Raw genomic sequence first — 21,405 nt, 5'->3', positions numbered from 1 at the left:
GGTCTCAATCCCCTGACCTCGTGATCTGCCCACCTCGACCTCCCAAAGTGCTGGGATTACCGGCATGAGCCACCACTCCCAGCCTAATCTGCATGATTGTTAATCTGCTCTAGCAAAGGTACCATATCTGGTATAGTGGCTGCAATGAGGGCTACTGCATGGTTGAAGTGGCAGTAGTCCTCCGCCATCATCCAGAATCCATCTAATTTCTGCAAGGGCCAGATTTTGCAGAGGCTTTACTTTTGCATTCATCTAGATTGAAGATATGGCAGGGACCACCACCTCTGCCATCCTTCAGTAGCACTAATTTCTTCCATCCCCCTTGGGATGAGATATTATCTTTAATGGACTGGCTTTACACGGGTTAGGAAGTGAGAAGCAGTTTCAGAGCATTCCATTTGCCTTTCCCCACTATGATAACTCCTACCCTATAGGCCAAGGACCAAAAGCATGAGTTAAACAAGTATGAAGAATGTCTGTCCCGATTACACATTTGAGAACCTGGGACATGACTGGGTGAGTCCATGGACCTCATAGAACCATTGTGAGCTGAACTGTGGCCAGGACTTCATTTATCACCTGGTTTCCCCACTCTAACAGGGGGGTTATGATGGCACTTTGGGCCTCCAGATGTCAATGTCAATTAGGTTCCTGTGTCCAATAATCCTGGAAATAGTTGGGCACACCCCGTTTCCCAGTATACAGCTACTCAAGTAAGTGGTAGTCAGTCCATGTGGGAAAAGCCTGGAGGAATCATTACTGTTTGGACTTGCTATGATGTTGCAGGGTCTTTCCTCCTGAAGAACCGTCCTCTCACTGGGATTCAGGTTTGAAAACTGGCCCACGTCTAGCAAACATGGGCAAGGGATTGATCCTTACTGTTGGGGGTGATTGTTCTCGGCATCCTGATTATTCATCCTTGATTCCTTTTGATTGTACAGATTGAGCAGCACTCTTGTTGACTTGATGCCATTTTCCATAACCATTCAAAACTCTCTGCAGGAAGGGTCTTCCTGGTTGCTCCTCCATACTTCCCAATGATTACCGTAAATGTCTACCTGATGGTTAAATGTCACCATCTGGCCTCTAAAATCCCAGAGTGCTAACTTCCCCATTGCTATTGGTAAGCCCAGTTCTGTTATGGCCTTTCCTACATTTAGCCTTGGCCTGCCAAGGAGCCAACACTGGGCTTCCAAGTGATACTGGTGTCCCTCTTGCCAGCACATTTAGTTTTTTATTTTAGTTTCAGAGGGTACTTGTCCATGTTTGTTGTATGAGTAGATGGTGTAATAGTGGGGATTGGGCTTCTAGTGTACCCATCATCCAAATATGGAACACTGTTTCCAATAGGTAATCTTCCAACCCCCACTCACCTCTCTCCCTCCCCCATTTTGCATTTCCCAGTGTCTATTGTTTCCATCTTTACGTCCATGTGTACCCATTGTTTAGCTCCCACTTATAAGTGAGAACATGCAATATTTAATTTTCTGCTTCTGAGTTAGTTCACTTATAATAATGGCCTCCAGCTCTAACCATGTTGCTGCAAAAGACATGATTTCGTTCTTTTTATAGCTGCATAGTATTCCATGGTGTATATGTACCATATTGTCTTTATCCAGTCAACTGTTGGTAGACGCGGGTTGCTTCCATGATTTTGCTACTGTGAATAGTGTTGTGACAGACCTACAAGTGCAGGTGTCTTTTTTATATAATAATTTATTTTCCTTTGGGTAGATATTCAGTAATGGGATTGCTGAGTCAAATGGTAGCTCTATTTGCAGCTCCTTGAGGTATCTCCATGGTGTTTCCCATAGATATTGAACCAGTATACATTCCCACCAACAGTCTATAAGCCTTCCCTTTTCTCCACATCCACGCCAACACCTGCTGTTTTTTAACTTTTTCATAATGGCCATTCTGACTTCACCAGCACGTTTCTTATTTCCTTACTAAATAGTGTATCTTCCAAGCCTTTCCATGGCACATAATAACCTGCAAGACTTTCTGGCCTTAGTCTGAGCCTTTCAATCCTATTTCCACCATCTTGCACAAAAATCTTGGCATTTCCACCTCACTTACTGTGGGTCATCACTTTTTCCATGTCTCTAAAAATCATCCTAGTAGCAGGTCCACACCATCTCCTGGGTAACCTCATCATCTTCTGTTGCCTTCTCAACAATTCCATCGTCTGCATAATCATTTTTTGCATTAAATTCTCTCATTTTAAATACTTAGAAGTGTTTCTGCTTTCCTGGTTAGACCTAAGTGATTCTCCATTCAATATCTCCAGATTGAAACTCCCTGAGGGAAGGAACCATCTGTTCTCCATCTTTGAGGCATTTAACTAAGCACCCGACATTTAGTAAGTGCTTAGTAGAAGTTTGATTAATTTACTGGCCCATATTAACATGGAGGATAATTTCTCTAGTTACAAATGTCTGCCACTTGTGTAGTGAGAGGTAACTTCTTTAACATAAAGGTGGTAAAACACTACTCCTTGAAAAAAAGAATTAGAAACATCCCTGTTTTCAGTAGAAAGGAGCATTTTAGATTACTTTTAAAGATAATGAACTGGCAAACGCTCCTTCCATTACAGTTGTGTTTCTATGCCTGTTTTAGTCATTAGCAGAAAGTTTCTTGCCAAAACTCCTGAAAATCGATTTCCAAAGTCACCCCACAATATAGGCACAATTTCCCCTTCTCTCCTATCCCTGTGACTATTTCACAATGTTTTTCTTTCCACCATTAAGTCTTGAACTACAGAACACCTTAGCCATTGATTTCCAACCCTTTTATTTTATAAGTGAAGATGCAAAAAGATGCAAGGAAGATAAATGATTTGTCCAAAGTCACAAAGTTAGGCAAAGCCAGGACTAAAACTTAGGTTTCCTGACTCCTTGCATGGTTGTCTTCCCACCACCCAGCCCGCTCACCTTCCTAGAATCACCAAAAAGCGGTTACAGTATTGCAGCTTAGTGAAACATCAAAGAAGACAATCTTTTCATCCAAGCCTCTGGAAGTCCAAGCTATGTCAGTGACACTTTGAGACGTGTAGTTTTTATCTGTTCAATACATATTTATTGAATATTTCAATTACCACACACTGTGGTAATTCACTTTAGATATAGAGTGGTGAAATGGGGGCATTATAAATAATAGTAGTAGTAAAAAGAAGAGAAATAAATAATAGTAGCAGTAAAAAGAAGAGAAAAATAAGAAAAGGAGAAGAAAATGGAGGATGAGGAGGAGTGGTAGAGGAAGAGGAAGAGAAGCAAACGTGGTTTCTGCTCTTGTGAAGCTTTGAGATTAGAGCTTATGTCTATAGAAGCATTTGGAAAGTAAAACTTACAAAAAAAGTCACACTAGAACACAGAAACTAACGGTCAGTCTAATTCAGGGCTCAGCAGTCTATGTCCCACGGACCAAATCCAATTTGCAGCAGGTTTTGTACATGGTAAGAAGGTTTCTACATTTTTAAGGAATGTAAAGCACACACACACAGAGAGAGAGAGAGAGAGAGAGAGAGAGAGGTGACACAGAACCTAGGTGGCCCACAAAGCCTAAAATACTTATTATTTTGCCCTTTTACTGACTCCTGGTCTAACGTCAAAGAAATACAGATGGAGCATTTCTAATCCAAAAATCTGAAATCCAAAATGCTCCTAAATCTGCATTTTTTTGAGCACTCACATGACATCACAAGTGGAAAACTTCACATCTGACCTATGTGATGTATCACAGTCAAAACTTCGTTTCATGCACAAAATTACTGAAAATATTGTATAAAATTATCTTCAAGCTTTGTGTATAAAACGTACATAAAACATAAGTGAATTTTGTGTTTAGACTTGCATTCCATCCCCAAGATACCTCATTATGTATATGTAAATATTCCAAAATCCAACAGAAATCCAAAATCTGAAACACTTCCGGTCTCAAGCGTGTCAGATAAGGAATGCTCAACCTGTATTGAGTATTCGTTGGATTTGCCTTCCCAGCATGCATTTCCCTCTCCCACTCTCAGACATATCTTCTAGATGGGGCTGGCCTCGCCTCTACCTCCAGTGTGAAGTATGAGCCGTACTTAAACAAATTCTCCTTCCATGTTGTAATGTTCAGGAATAGGTACGTCGCTCCACTGTGGCCAAAGTACTTTGGAAATCCGTACAGGGAAAGAAGCTCTCTTTCTCTCTGGAATTGGAACCAGAAGGGTGTAAGCCTGAGCCACTGGAGTCCATAATGTGGAGACGGAAGGGCTGAAAAGAGGAAAGCAGACCAGTCCTGGTAACATTGTTTCACTTTTTTGCTTGTAGGTTCCCGTCACTCGCAACTTAAACAGTCTTCAGAAGGTCAAGAAGAAACCGTGATAAATAATATCTATTCTGTCCCTTAATCAAGAAGGAATACTCAGAGTACTTTCCTAAATCTTGTATTATTCTGGAAATGTTACCAACCAATGGACCCACTGCATAGAAGCCAATACTATGGCACCAGCTTTTGAAAAAAGAAAAAGCTTTATTGCAAGTCGACTGGCAAGGAGACAGGAGGCAATGCTCAAATCTGTCTCTCCGAGCTGGGATCTGGGAGCAGACTTCATAGGCAGAGCATAACTATGCAGGAGACAGGAAAATGCAACAAGGTGTGATCGGATGGGCCATGCAAAGAGGCAGTGTTGGGACCTTGGCTCCTAAGTCCATATTGAAACAAAACAGCCCCCCCCCATTTCTTAATTTGGTCGTTGTTCCTCGATCTGAGCACTTAGGCTCCACATGTGATTGACTTTTTTGTTGCTGCTAGTTCTGAAGTCATGAATTGGGCATGCTTTGTTCATCTGGCATGAACACTTTATGTGACTTGCAACCTGGAGGTCCCCTGCACTTAAAAACTGTCCATCACTTTGCTGCATTTCATTACTGACAAAGCTGAACAAGATTGAACTGGTTCTGCAGTTCCAGAAACTGCTGAGTCTCAAACCAATGGAACTACAAGGTCCAAGATTTCTTTCCTTTATGTTACCTTTATACACCTCATCATGGCACACCTCCAAAGCCTGCTGATACCTCAGAAGCTGCACCATTAAAAACACTCATCAACCAACCCCCGGTTCCAGTGAGTTTTACTTGGATCTTCCCCAGTGCTTACGTAACATTTGCAAAGTTCTTTGAAATGGGAACAATTCTGAAGATTTTATTCAATTCTCCAAGGCTTATTTTGTAGTAGTAGCAGCATTTTCACAGCGTAGCAATGAAGCACTGTTTTCTCTCCTGGTAATTCATCCTGTTATCTAGTGTTTTAACTGCCAGACACTTCCTCATTTGCAACAATATTTTGCCTTTCTTAATTTCAGACAACTTTAGAAAATTCAAGCTGGAAAACACTAGCAACCATCAACTCCTGTGCTTCCCAAAGTGTGGGACACGTAATTACGCAGACATAGACATGGCATTAAATACTTCTGAAAGGTAATATATCAAAGTTATATTCCCACCTCAATTTTCTTTCCCTCTGTTGATTATAAAGAAAAGGAACATCTTAGCCTGGTGTTAATATATCTTTAGGACCTCGAACCTCACCTCAGCAGGCCACAGTATCTGGCTAGAACTTCCTCATTTTGTTACCATGTAATTACTTTCACACTTACATTCTATTTACAGAAAAATATACTGGTTTTCCATTTATAATTGTGATATAAAATTCTTTTTAAATAAAATATTTATGTTTTAAATGAGGCTATTTAAAGAATTTAAGTACATTGCCCAGGCGTTTTATAAATTTGACAAAAAATTAAGCAATTTAGTTTTTGGAATCACTGAGTTAATGCAAATCCTTTCTTTTTTTTTTACTTTTTTTATTTTTTAAATTGTGGGTACGTAGTGGTTGTATATATTTATAGGGCACATGAGATGTTTTGATACAGGCATGCAATATGAAACAAGCGTATCATGGAGAAAGGGGTATCCATCCCCTCAAGCATTTATCCTTTGAGTTACAAATAATCCAATTACATTCTTATTTTAGAATATACAATTAAGTTATTAATGACTATAGTCACCCTCTTGTGCTATCAAATAGGTCTTATTCATTCTTTCTATGTTTTTGTACTCATTAATTATCCTCACCTTCACTTCAACCCCCACTACCCTTCCCAGCCTCTGGTAGCCATCCTTCCACTCTCTATGACCATGAGTTCAATTGTTTTGATTTTTAGATCCCACAAATAAGTGAGAACTTGCAATGTTTGTCTTTCTGTTCCTGGCTTATTTCTCTTAACATTATGATCTCCAGTTCTATCCGTGTTGTTGCAAATAACTGGATCTCATTCTTTTTTATGGCTTAATAATACTCCATTGTGTATACGTACCATATTTTCTTTATCCATTAATCTGTTGAGTTAAAACACTTTATCATCAGAGGGCCATATAAATCCTTGTCTTGTTTTATTTCATTTTAGTATGTTTTGCCTTTCATCATGATTCCCTCTCCCATTCCCTTCCACCACATAATGGCACCCACTTTAATGTGTTTGGTAAATGTACTCATATTAGTATGTGCCTTTGGAAAAATAAATAGCATTGTTTTATGTACATTTGTATGTACATACATGGAATGTTGCTATAGATCCAATTCTGGTGCTTACTTTTTTCTTTCAATGATGTTCTTATGAATTATTTACTTTCATTGCTTGTAACTGCAGCATAATATTCTACAGTGTGCATCTACCATTTTTTTAATCTAGTCTCCATTAATGAACATCTAAGTTGCTTCTAATTATTTCCTGCCCCCAAACAATGCTGTAGTGAACATCCTCATGTATGTTTCCTTGCACACTTATATGCCAGTGTCTCTGAAGTTTTACCCAAGAATGAGATTGCTAGATAATACAATGCTTAATTTTACTAAATGCTACTGGTTTGTGCTAAGAACACCTGGATACGTTTAAACTATCAAAGAAGTACATACAATTTGCCAATTCTCAACATTCTTGCCAACATTTGTTATTCTTTAAATTTTTAATGTTTACAAATCTTACAGGCATAAAGTGGTGTCTCCCTGTTGTCTTAATCTGTATTTCTCTGATTGCAAGTGAGGTTAAGCATTAGTTCACATACTCGTTATCAATCGAGATTTCCTCATCTGAAAATTACCTGCTCATAATTTTTTACTTTTCATCTTTCATGTTTCTTGTTCATCTAAAAAAATAGCTCATTGTATATTCTAGATATGGACATTGTAAAAATTATCTGCCAACCAGTGTCCCTTGGTTGGCTATGTATGTGATATCCTTTGTTAAACAGAAATCCTTAATTTTGGTTTCTGCTTTCCTACCCTAAATTTACAAAGATGTTTTCACAGGTTTTCTTCAATTATCTTAATATTTCACCTTTCACATTCAGGTCTTTAATCCATCTGGAGTTAGGTCTTGTTTATGATGTGAGTTAGAAATCCAGTCTTATTTTTTTCCACATACAGAAGTCAGCAAGTTTCCCCAAAACACCTATTGACTAATCCATCTTTTACCATTTATTTGTGGTATTATCTCTGTCATATAAATTGTCCCATATATATGTATATACATATATAGCAATTATTCATAAGTCAGAAGAGAGTAAATGTAAAGTGTGTTAATGTTTTTGTATTATCCTAGAGAAAAAATAATAATTTTCAGATTTTAATAAATTAAACATTCATGATATAACTGCAACGTATTGCATAAATACATATAAATTCCAAACTAATAATAGGGGTAAAATAATGAACTACTGTATAGAGCCAAAAGAATATAAGAAAGTAGATAAAAATACACATAGACCATATGGAACGAATGGAAGTCACATAGTAAGATTGTCAATCATTACATTAAATACAGATGGACTCATCATTCCAATTAAAGACTAAATCATTTCAACTGGATATGGTTTTAACTGACAAATAAAAATTGTAAACATTTATAGTGGACAGTATGGTATTTTCATATATGTATATATTATAGAATGCCTAAATCAAGCTAATTGACATATGTATTACCTCACATACTTTTTTGTGTGTTCAGAAGACTTAACTACTCTCATAGTAATTTTGAAGTGTACAATACATTATTATTAACTGTAGTCATCAGGCCATACAAGGAATCTCTTGACTTACTCCTCTTGTCTAACTGAAATTTTGTACTTCCTGACTAACATTTCACCAATCCTCTCCCATTTCACAGCCCCTGATAACCACCATTCTACTCTCTCCTTCTATGAGTTCAACTTTGTTAGAGACCACATATAAATGAGATCATGTGGTATTTTTCTTCTGTGCCTGGCTTACTTCACTTAACATATGTCCTCCAGGTTTATCCATGTTGCTGCAAATGGCAGACTTTCCTTCGTTTGTGGCTGAATAGTATTCCACTGTGTATACATACCATGCTTTCTCTATCAATTCATTTGCCAGTTATCACGTAGGTTGATTTCATATCTTGGTTATTGTGAATAACACTACAACGAACACGGGAATGCTGACATATCTTAGACATACAGACTTCATTTCTTGTAGATGTATACCCAGTAGTGGGATTGATGAATCATATGATAATTCTACTTTTAATTTTTTGAGGAACTTCCATAGTGTTTTCCATAATGTCAATTGGATATTTTTAAATTAAGTTATTTACAAAAGAGATATCTAAAACTAAGAATAAAGAAAGTTAACATGTTTTTCCGCCCTTTATTTTTAAAAGGGCAGAAAAAATACATCATACAAGCATTAAATCTTAAAATACATTAGGATCAGACAAAGTAGACTTTAAGGCTAAAAGCCTTATTATAATAATAAAATTTTTAATTCTTCCCAAAGATATAGTAACTAGAAATTTGCGTGTGCCTCAAAACATATAAAGCAAAATTTGACAAGATACCAACGAGACAAGTACACAATCACAGTGAGAGATTACAGAACAAACAATTGAAAGAATAAGCTTTCAGTGATAGCTTACAGAGCAAACATACAAAGACCAGTAAAAATCTAGAATATTTGAACTATACAATCACAAAACTGACTTCATGGATTTCTAAAGAACATTGCACCCAATAACTGCAAAAAAATGCATATTTGATATGGTTTGGCTTTGTCTCCACCCAAATTTCATCTTGAATTGTAGTTTCCATAATCCCCATGTGTGGCGGGAGGGGCCCAGTGGGAGGTAATTGAATCATGGTGGCAGTTTCACCCATGCTATTCTCATGATAGTAAGTTCTCACAAGCTCTTATGGTTTTATATGAGGCTTCCCCCTTTACTCAGCTCTCATTCTTCTCTCTCCTGTTGCCATGTGGAAAAGGATGTGTTTGCTTCCTCTTCCATCATAATTGTAAGTTTCCTGAGGCCTCCCCAGCCATGCGGAACTGTGAGTCAATTAAACCTCTTTCCTTTATAAATAACCTAGTCTTGGGTATGTCCTTATAGCAGCGTGAGAATGAACTAATACTGTATTCTTTTCAACACCAATGTATGTATGCTTTTTTGGAATATTTACAAATACTGATGGTCCATAAAACAAGTTTCAAAAAACTGTCTAAGACTTTAAATCATTATCATATGTTTTCTGTTCCTAATTCAATCAGGCTATACATCAAATATAAGTGGAAAAAAGAAAGGAAAATAAATCTATTTGTAAATCTAAAAATACACTTTTATAAAGATCCATAATTACGACAAAAATTTATACACATTTTAGCTGAATGATAAAATGATATAGTTATGAGCTTCAGATAAACTCACGCCTTAAGAAAACTTTATAGCTTTATTAGAAAAAGAGAAAGATGGAAAAAGACCTAAGTATGTATGTCAATAAGATTCAAAAATAACAGAGGAAGTCTAAAAACATATAGAAATGGAAGTTAACTAAATAAAAAACAAACATCAACAAGTAAAACCAACGAATCCAAAAATAAATTCTAGGAGAAGCTACTAAAACTAATAAACCCATATGAGACTCCAAGAAAAGTAGATAGAAGGCACAAATAAAGTCAGAAATTAAAAATCGGATGTCACTACAGACCCTATTAAAGTTAAAAAGATCATAAAGGGATATTATGATTTTATGCCAATAAATTTAATTGATGCAAAAATATGGAACCAACCTAAATGCCCATCAACCAATGAGTAGATAAAGAAAATGTGGTATATACATCATGGAATACTTAACATAAAAAGGAATAAAATAAAAAGGAATAAAATAATGCCATAAAAAGGAATAAAATAATGTGTTTTGCAGTAATTTGGATGGAGCTGGAGGCCAGCATTCTAAGTGAAGTAACTCAGGAATGTAAAATCAAATATCGTATGTTCTCACTTATAAATGAGTGCTAAGCTATGAGGATGCAAAGGCATAACAATTATATAATGGACTTTGGAGACTTTGGCAGAAGGATGGGAGGGGATGAGAGATAAAAGACTACATATTGGGTACAATATACACTGCTCAGGTGACAGGTGCACCAAAATCCTAGAAATCACCAATAAAGAACTTATCCATGTAATGAAAAACCACCTCTGCCCCAAAAACTCTTGAAATAAAAAATAAAATAAAATTTTAAAAAATAGGCCGGGCACAGTGGCTCACACCTGTAATCCCTGCACTTTGGGAGGCCGAGGTGGGCGGATCACGAGGTCAGGAGATCGAGACCATACATACTGGCTAACATGGTGAAACCTCATCTCTACTAAAAATACAAAAAATTAGCCAGGCGTGGTGGCGGGCTCTTGTAGTCCCAGCTACTCGGGAGGCTGAGGCAGGAGAATGGCGTGAACCTGGGAGGCAGAGCTTGCAGTGAGCTGAGATCGTGCCACTGCACTCCAACCTGGGCAACAGAGCCAGACACTGTCTCAGAAAAAAAATAAATAAATAAAAAACAAAATAAATAAAATAAATTTCATTGAAATGAACAAATTTCAACAAAAACTAGCATAAAAAGAGATGGAAATAGAAAATATGGATAGTCAAACATTCAATTACAGAAAATATTCATTTTCAAATGGAGACTTTAGCCTAAATCATAGAGAAAAGACAAACTGGTGATCTCTGGGCTTACTCCTCTTATGGACATTTTTTATGATCCTAATTTTTTATTAGCTCTGAATGACTTTATACTAGCACATGTTCCTCAGTTCACCACAGATTCCACCTTCTGTTTCACTGATTGAAGTTACCTTCTGATGCCCTTATGTGTTTAGGTTGGTAACCCCAGGAATAACTAAAAATCATTAAAATTGTTCTAATTTCAAATGGCTGCATAAAAAGAGATCTACCTAAGTAGGAGTTGAACAATAAGAATACATAGACACAGGGAGGGGAACATCACACACCAGGGCCTGTCAGGGGGTGCCGGGCTTAAAACCTAGATGATGGGTTGATAGGTGCAGCAAACCACCGTGGCACATGTATACCTATGTAACAAACCTGCATGTTCTGCACATGTATCCCAGAACTTAAAGTAAAATAAAGTTAAATTAAAAAAAAAAAAGAGATGTAGCTAATGCTGCTTTTCTAAACTTACAAAATTTAGACATTTACAAGTACCTCCAAGGGAATTTTCTCATTTGGGGGAAGTTTTGAGGTATGACATAATTATTATATGTAACTGGACCCATTTGCATGTCAATAGACTCCTTCCAGTTATGATACTTAACCACATTTAGCCAAACGGCAGTGATTAGAAGGAATAGTCTTCCAAGATTCCCTTTATTTTTGTTTTTTATTTTTTATTTTTTTTGAGACGGAGCCTCACTTTGTCGCCCAGACTGGAGTGCAGTGGCACAATCTCGGCTCACTGCAAGCTCTGCCTCTGGGGTTCACACTATTCTCCTGCCTCAGCCTCCCGAGTAGCTGGGACTACAGGCGCCCACCACCATGCCCTGCTAATTTTTTGTATTTTTTTTCTTTGAGACAGAGTCTCGCTCTGTCACCCAGGCTGGAGTGCAGTGACACAATCTCGGCTCACTGCAGGCTCCGCCTCTGGGGTTCACACCATTCTCCTGCCTCGGCCTCCTGAGTAGCTGGGACTACAGACGCTCGCCACCATGCTCGGCTAATTTCTTTTTTGTATTTTTAGTAGAGACGGGGTTTCACCATGTTAGCCAGGATGGTCTCAAACTCCTGACCTCGTGATCCACCTGCCTCGGCCTCCCAAAGTGCTGAGATTACAGGTGTGAGCCACTGCGTGCAGGCTTCCCTTTATTTCTAACACCAACTATAAGTTTGGGAAATTCCAAAACTACCCTCAGTTTTTGTAATTCCCCAGAAGGACTTAAAGAACTCATTAAAAGCTACTATATTTATGGTTATGGTTTACATGGAAAGGATACAAATTCAAAACAGCAAAATGAAGAGATACCTAAGGAAGAATCTGAGGGGGTTACAAACACGAAGTTTCCATTGTCAACTCCATGGAGTCAGGATGTGATACACTCCCAGTATTGATATGTGTCAATATGCAAGGAGTATTGCCAACCAGGGAAACATACCCAAGTCCCAGAGCTCAGAGTTTTTGTTGAAGCTTCATTACACAGGCATAATTGATCAACTGATTGTCCAAGTTGCTGATTCAGTCTCCATGTCAATTGATAACACAGGATCCAAACCCCTACTATCAATCATATGATTGGTCTTTCTGACATGGCCCACCCCTATCCTAAGACTATGGATATGGCTGGCCCTACTCTAAGATCTAGTGTGGCCACCTACCACTCTGAACAATTACACTCTTGTCAGGTATAACGTAGAATACCTCCCAAAAGCTGAAGGCAAAGCCAGACCTCTCCTTAGTCAAGGCCAAATTCTTTACTACACAGTACTGACAAATAAATGATGGTCCTTAATTCAAACCCTCTGGAGTCAGATCTATCAACCCATTTATATATAGACAGGACCATTCGCAAAGGGGCCAGTTTCAACAAAGGGGTTATTAAAAAAAAAAAGACAGAAACTAAAATGCAAAGTATTATCATCTTACTGTATTCAACAGGAGACCTTGCCTCATGATTCTTAGTATTACATCCCTGAATAACTCACTTGAGATCCCAGCTGATTGGCTAAGGTAATGTCAGCAAAATAAAAAGGTTAAGACACACTGAAAACTCACTCTGCCTCTTCCTATTAACTGAAGTTTCAGTATTACTTTCCTTCCCCAGCAATCTATGTGGGGAACTGAAGAGATCTTTACTACAGAATAAGCAGCTTTATACCTTTGTTTTGTGTCTGACACCTTTCAGAAGAAAAAAATAATAATTTAACAGGATTCTTCTATTTAAGTTGCTTGACAAACAGACTACCCAACCACAAAGAGATTGTGGGCATCATAGAAACAAGCCTTGGGATTTTTTATGGTACTAGTCACATAATATCCTTCAATAAAGTGGTCATTTGCCTTTTAAACATCAAACTTAAAAATTCTTATTTGTCAGTGATTATATATTCTCTGGAAACACTATTACGAAATTCTTTGAACAGGAAGCCCTCTTTGTGAATTTAAAATATGATTTACATATGGGATTTTTAGGAGCATAACATAATAACACAGTAAGATCCACCTTGCTGATTTGTTTAGCAGACTCTTTTTTTCATAAATGGTATAATGGTAACATTTAGCCCAGGCTGTGTGTGAATTATCACAGATTGTGAATTAATGGCATCTCTGTTTGGCATAGTATCTTATGCACAGTGAATGCTAAATAAATATTTGTTGTATTGAATTGAATTTGTGCATGCTCTATTATACATTCATGTTAAAGCTCAAAGAACTTGAGATAAGAGGCTAATGGGCTGAAGGGTAAAATGAGTTCAATTGTTCAAATTCAGGAATCTGCATGAAAAGATACTAATTCATCTGCCATGTGTTTTTTTGAGGAAAAGCACATTTGATCAGCACTGATAAGACAGTAGAACAAATCACAGAGCCTGTGTCACTTTTTTTCCAAATCCACAGTAACATATATATTCATCTTGTCAGATTGCTATATAAATAGATGAGGTAAAACAACATGGCATTTGTTGTACTTCAATTACTTTCTTGTATAATGTCAAGAAGTAAAAGCTAACAAACCATAACTTTTCTTGACATTTCCTCCCTCAAGTGACCAATGATGGATTTGCCTTTAAAAAGCATTCATCATTTTAAAGAAGGGTAGAGACAGTAGATTTCTTTGTGTTATTTTTTTTTTTCCATTTTTTAAGCCAGTGGTTAAATTGAAAAGCCCAGCTCTCCTGCAGACGGGAACCAAACCTGGTTGATAAGATTACATGTTTCTAATCCTGGGGGATGTTTGAAGTCCTCCAAGTAGAGAGGGCATTTGCTGTCATAAATGGTCCAGAGATAGAACTGAATTCCCAGAGAGGCCAAGAGGCCACCCTCACCATCATAGCCCCCTCCTTCCCCCTGCCTTCAACCTACATTCCCATTAAACAGTGTACACTTTGCCAAGCAAACCTTTTTATGTGGCCAGATCTGACAACCCAGCATGATTGTTAAGAACACTGGCATTTAAGTTTGAGATGCATAGTTTCAAATACCATTTCTACCATTTACCAGCTCTGTGACCTCGCTAAAATTACTTACGTTCTCTAAACCTGTTACGTCTTCTGTAAAATAGAGACAATAATATATTATTCACAGAATTATTGCAAATGATAAAATGAGATAGGATGTTTAAAGTGCTCACTGCAAAGGCTGCTCAGAAAAGAAAATGCACCTATTAGCAAATACATTGTAAGCTTTATGAAGGTAGGAAAAATGCCAGGTCTAGTCACCATTTCTATCCTCAGAGCCTAGTACAGAATTTGGCCCATAGGTGCTCAGTATTTGCTGAATGGATGAATATATGTATATTATTATAATATTGATTTTTATCATTAGTGTCCTTAGATGCCAGGGATCGGTGTATTAAAATAATAATTATAGTTACCATTAACTGAGCATTATTAAGTCTAGACACCTATGATTTTATATTTGTTAAATCATTTAATCATCACAACTACTCTAGGAGATAGGTGCTATTATTGTTACAATTATATAAATGAAGAAATTGAGGCACAGAGAGTTTACATAACTTGTCCAAGATTACAGAGCTAGTGTGAAGTGGAGCAGGGATGTAAGCCCAAGTGCAAAGCATTAAATTATACTCTGCCAGGAAGTAGAGTAAGTCATTGTTCAAATAATAATGGCAATGTACTTCTTATTGTGCATTAGAAGTGATAGTTATCTCAAGTTTTTCTTTTATTTAACATTCACAAAGACCCTGGGAGATAATCATAATTACCCTCATTTTCCACATAAGGAAAATGAGGCACAAGTTGGTTAAACAAATACCCAAGAGCTCAGGTTAGAATGTGGCCCTTCTAGTATTCAAACCCAGGCCTGTCTGATTACAAAGACATGCTTTTTGAGCCCTGTGTTTTAGAATACAGTAGGATAGTTTGAGGATGAACCTTGAATTCCAGTTTTTTCAGATTTTCTATTGTGCTAGATATGGCTAAGATTGCCACCTCTTCACCAATATGTTTCCTTTTCTTCCTGGGCACACAGCTAGACTACATTTCCCAACATCCTTAGCAACTGAGTGTTGCCAGGTGACTGATTTCTAGCCCATGAAACATGAGGGGAAGTGATGCATTTCGCTTCCAGGCTTGACCTCTAGATTCCCTCCACACTTGTTTCTCCTTGCTCCTTCCCTTTCTCTGCTGAATACAGAAGAGTATGACCAGGTTTTGGAGCAAGGGTCAGCAAACCATGTCCCAAGACCCAAATTCAACCTGCCACATCTTTTTGTAAATGATGTTTTACTGGAACAAAGCTAGGCCATTAGTTTATGTGTTGTCAATGACTGCTTTTATGGTACAATGGCAGCATTGAATAAAGGTGACAGAGACATTATAACTTGCAAAACCTACAGTAATTATGATCTGGTACTTTACGCAGTTAAAAAAAAAAAAAAAAAGTAACTTCAGCTCTACGGAATGGCAGAGCCACAAGATGGAAGGAGCCTGGGTCCCTGAATAAACCTGCCCACATGAACCAGTCACTAAGTAAGAAATAAATATCTATGATGAGTCATTACATTCCTGTGTCTCTTTATGAGAGCAGCTGTCTTACCATAACTTATTTGCAGGACATTCTAGTTACAGAAATAATTACTTCCTTCAACATTCAATAGGAATAACCTATTTGGTTTCCCAAAATGATCCAAATTGCTTCTCCATATCATGCAATTCTTATTTCTCACCACCACACTCAGTAATGCAGCCACTTTCCCCCTTTCTGAGAGTATAACACACAATCATCCCCATTGCACCCAGGAGAGACCTGCCAACATCAACGTTCTATCTGGTATCCCAACTTATTGGGGTTTTTTTGGTTTGTTTGGCTTTTTTTTTTTTTAGTTTGGGGTTTCAAAATTCCAAAGAGAAACAGAATCGCAGCACTTATCCAATAATTCTGTCTGTGTTGAGAAATAGTATTCTGGCAAGCACAGAAAAAATATATTTTTATTAGCATGTCCAAATCTAGAATGCAATAAAACACAGACCTTTCAGAAGAGGAGGAAAAAAAAATCCTTAGTAAAGGGAAGGAAAGCCAAGAGCAGATTACTTACTGCTACAGAATCCAATATTGCAAAGCCCTTTTTTTCTTTTCCTATGCCACATTTTTAATGTCTCTGTGAGCTCAGTGTGCTGTGACTATCAATCACAGGAAACTACTGACATTGTGAAACTGCTTTTAAGATATACAGAGTTTTCAAAGCCAAAGTTGTCTCAAGAATAAAAATCTTCAGAGATCATATATTTTCAAAAATATCTATTTGCACACCAACCTGACTAATGACCAGCTGTCCTTACTCTGCAACTGCTTGACAGAATGCATGAATATTGTTTTGTAGAAGACATTAAATACGGGAAACAAAAACTTTGTTTGAGGATAGCCAGTTATGCTATAGTAAATGCTATGGCCTGAATGTTTGTGCTCTCCCAAAATTTATATGCTGAAATCCTGACCGCCAAGGTGATGGCATGAAGAGATGGGGTCTCTGGGAGGTAATTAGGTCATGAGGTCAGAGACCTCATCTATGGGATTAGTGCCCTTATGAGAAGACACCCTGAGAGCTCATTCCCCACTTCTGCCTGGTAAAGACACAGAGAGATGTTGGCCATCTGCAACCCAAAAGAAGGTTCTCACCAGAAATGACCATGCTGACATTCTGACCTTGGACTTCCAAGCTTCAGAACTGTGAGAAATACGTTTCTATTGTTTATAAATCACCTGGTCTATGGTGATTTGTTATAGCAGCCCAAATGGACTAAGAAGTCAGTCTTTCTATCTGTGGGAAGCACAGTCCATATTGATGCTGAGGCGCTGAGAGTGGACAAATCAGAATCAAATTAATCTGGGAGTAGACAGAGTACTCCAAATTCTACTTGGATACTCAGGAAATTTTGATGTTTGTCAGGCACATATAGACGTAACTCCATATGTGGATATGAAGCCAAGTTTGCTGATATGGACCAGAGCCTGTGGGAATTTGCATTCTCTTCTTGGTGGTCCAGGAAGACCACCTAGAAAAAATATATTCTGATCATCAAGGATTACCATCAATATTAATCATTGTTTCATTCAATAAATGTTGAGTTACTACTATATGCCAGCCATCATTCTATACACTGGGAACATGATGGTGAATTAAACAGAATAAATTCTGTTCTTCACATGGATCACATTCCAGTCAGAAAACACAGAAAGTAAGTAAATAAATACATAGATAGATATATTATAGATACTGAAACAGAATAATATTATACAGACCACAGCCTCTGAAGACAATACAATAAAATTCAATAGTGAAAAGAAAACCAGAGAAATTTTATCTGTTTGGAAATTTTGAATTTATAAATATTATAAATTTATGAATCCAAGAAGAAACTGCAAAGGAAAGTAGAAAACTTTCCTTTGATTGACAATGAAAAACACTACCTACCAGGACCTGCAGAGTGGGGTTAAAGCAAATATATGTATATATTATAATGTGTATATATAATATACACACATATGTATAAAATGCATAAAGTTTAATGAACTAAGCATCCAACATACCCCAAAATGATATTAGGAATAAAAAGGAAGCCATAAATACAGATATAGCAACATTAGACAATAAGAATATGCTATAAAAATTAGGCCAATAAATTTGAAGATTTGGATGAAATGCGTAGGGCATGATGGCACACACGTGGAATCCCAACACTTTGGGAAGTCGAGACAGGAGGATGGCTTAAAGCCAGGAGTTTGAGACCACCCTGAGCAACAAAGCGAGATTTTGTCTCTACAAAAATTTTAAATATTAGCCAGGTACAGTGGTGCACGCCTGTAGTCTCAGCTATTCGGGAGGCTGAGGCAGGAGAATCACTTGAGCCCAAGAGCTAGAGGCTGCAGTGAGCTATGATTGCACCATTGCACTATAGACTCAGCAAGATAGTGAGATCCTGTCTCTAAAAAAGAAAAAAAGAAAAGAAAATTTAAGTTAAATGGACAAACTGCTAGAAAAATATAACTTGCCAAAAGCAAGTCAATCAGAAAAAAATAAAATCAAGTAGATTAATGACATAAAAGAAATTGAATAAGTAGCTAAAACATACCCACAGAAAGAAAAATGTTAGAAGGTTTTGCAGATGAATGCTACCCAACTTCTGAAACTTATCATACCTTTCTGATATAAATTTTAGGGACTGCAATAATAGTAATAATAGCTAAAACTTAAAGGTTGGTTGCTATGTTATGAACACTGTTCTAATTGCTTTACTTATTTTAACTGTTTAATCCTCAAAATATACGTTTGATGTTGGTATTTTCATTTTCCTCATTTTCAAATTAAGAAAGTGAGGTGGGGGAATTCATGTGGAGGTCAGTGTGGAAGCAGGTGTGAGAGAGTCCAGCAGAAGAAAACATGGCTGCCAAAGTGTTTGAGTTCATCAGCAAGTTTGACCTGGCCTTAGATGTTGCAGGAGGCCTGGTGAAATGAACTCTGCCTTATATAATGTGGATGGTGGGCACAGAGCTGTCATCTTTGACCGATTCCGTGGAGTACAGGACATTGTGGTAGGAAAAAGGACTCACTTTCTCATTCCCTGGGTACAGAAACCAATTATCTTTGACTGCGCTTCTCGACCACGTAATGTGCCAGCCATCACTGGTAGCAAAGATTTACAGAATGTCAACATCACACTGCTCATCCTCTTCTGGCCTGTCGCTAGCCAGCTTCCTTGCATCTTCACCAACACCGGAGAAGACTATGATGAGCGGGTGCTGCCATCCATCACGACCGAGATCCTCAAGTCCGTGGTGGCTAGCTTTGATGCTGGAGAACTAACCACCCAGAGAGAGCTGGTCTCCACGTAGGTGAGCAACGACCTTACTTACAGAGCGAGCAGCCACCTTTGGGCTCATCCTGGACGACGTGTCCTTGACACATCTGACCTTCGGGAAGGAGTTCACAGAAGCAGTGGAAGCCAAACAGGTAGCTCGGCAGGAAGCAGAGAGGGCCAGATCTGTGGTGGAAAAGGCTGATCAGCAGAAAAAGGTGGCCATCATCTCTGCTGAGGGCTACTCCAAGGCAGCTGAGCTGATTGCCAACTCACTGGCCACCGCAAGGGACAGCCTGATGGCGCGCCGCAAGCTGGAAGCTGCGGAGGACATCGCGTACCAGCTCTCACGCTCTCGGAACATCACCTACCCGCCGGCTGCGCAGTCCGTGCTCCTCCAGCTGCCCCAGTGAGGGCCCACCCTGCCTGCACCTCCGTGGGCTGACTGGGGCACAGCTCCGATGATTCTTAACACTGCCTTACTTCCGCCCCCACCCCAGAAATCACTGTGAAATTCCATGACTGGCTTAAAGTGAAGGAAATAAAGGTAAAATCACTACAGATCGCTAATTAGTCTATCAAATGAAACTCATTCTTCTCACATTCATCTACTTTTTTATCCACCTCCCTACCAAAAATTGCCAAGTGCCTATGCAAACTGGCTTTAGGTCCCAATTCGGGGCCTGCTGGAGCTCTGGCCTGGGCACCAGCATTTGGAAGCATGCAGGCGGGGCAGTGTGTGATAGACTGGGCAGCACAGGTGTCCACCTGGGTCCACGTGTGACCTCCGTCCTGTCGTTGATGGAAGATTTGCGGATGAGGGCACATGCAGCTCAACTGAGAAGGCAGGACTCTGTCTTCTCAGCTGTTCCTGTGCAGATGCAGCTGAAGAGAGGTGCCAGGGAGGGGCAGAGAGGAAGTGGTCTGTCTCTTACCATAAGGCTGATTCTCTTTTAACTGTGAGACCAGCGGAAGCAGGTGTGTGTGAACTGGGCACAGATTGAAGAATTTGCCCCTGTTGAGGTGGGTGGGCCTGATTGTTGCCCCCCAGGGTCCTAAAACTTGGATGGACTTGGATAGTGAGAGAGGAGGCCTGGATCCAGATATGAGTCCTGTCGAAGACTTCCTCTCTACCCCCACCTTGGTCCCTCTCAACTACCCAATGGAATTCCAACTTGAAAGATTGCATCCTGCTGGGGCTGAACGTGCCTGCCAAAGATGTGTCCCACCTGAAGGCTCCCTGGTTCACAGACTGCCCTTCTCAAGGGCTCTGTGCCTGTGCTGGGAAGGAAACAACCATGGGAAGGAAACAAATGTGTATAAACTGCTGTCAACAAATGACACCCAGACCTCCTGGCTCAAAAAAAAAAAAAAAGAAAAGAAAAAGCAAAGAAAATGAGGCAAAAGTTTTAGTTGCTATAAGTAGCTAAAATAGAAAAGAAAAAGGGAAAAAAGCATGATTTCACAAGACTAGCAGATAGAACTCTGACATGAAAACCAGACAAAGGCAATACAAGAAAAGAAAATTATAGCTCAAACTCATTTACAAAAGTATTAAAATTCTTTTTTTTTTTTTTTTGAGACAGTCTCACTCTGTCGCCCAGACTGGAGTGCAGTGGCGCAATCTTGGCACACTGCAACCTCTGTCCCCCAGGTTCAAGCGAATCCTATGCCTCAGCCACCCAAGTAGCTGGACCACAGGCACGTGCTACCATACCTGGCTAATTTTTGTATTTTTAGTAGAGCTGGGGTTTCACCATATTGGCCAGGCTGGTCTCAAACTCCTAGCCTCAAGTGATCTGCCTGCCTCAGCCTCCCAAAGTGCTGAGATTGCAGGCGTGAGCCACCACATCCAGCCACAAAACTTCTAAATAAGACATTAAACCAAATCCAGAAATGCATAAAATATTTATTCATATTATGATCAAATAGGACTTATCCCAAGAATGCAAGTTTGGTTTAACATTTTAAAAATCCACTAGCATAATCCATCACATTAACAGACCAAAATATATGA

At 38.7% G+C, this 21,405-nt stretch overlaps 1 pseudogene; it reads left to right on the top strand.

The window, feature by feature from the left end:
- Nucleotides 1-18,973: 18,973 nt before the first annotated feature.
- On the top strand, nt 18,974-19,925 carry LOC129492942 (prohibitin 1-like; annotated as a pseudogene).
- Nucleotides 19,926-21,405: the final 1,480 nt, after the last annotated feature.

This window comes from Symphalangus syndactylus, chromosome 11, assembly GCF_028878055.3.
Source record: "Symphalangus syndactylus isolate Jambi chromosome 11, NHGRI_mSymSyn1-v2.1_pri, whole genome shotgun sequence".
Lineage (NCBI taxonomy): Eukaryota > Metazoa > Chordata > Mammalia > Primates > Hylobatidae > Symphalangus > Symphalangus syndactylus.
Note: the sequence above shows the minus strand (reverse complement) of the source record. Positions and strands in the feature narration are given on the sequence as shown.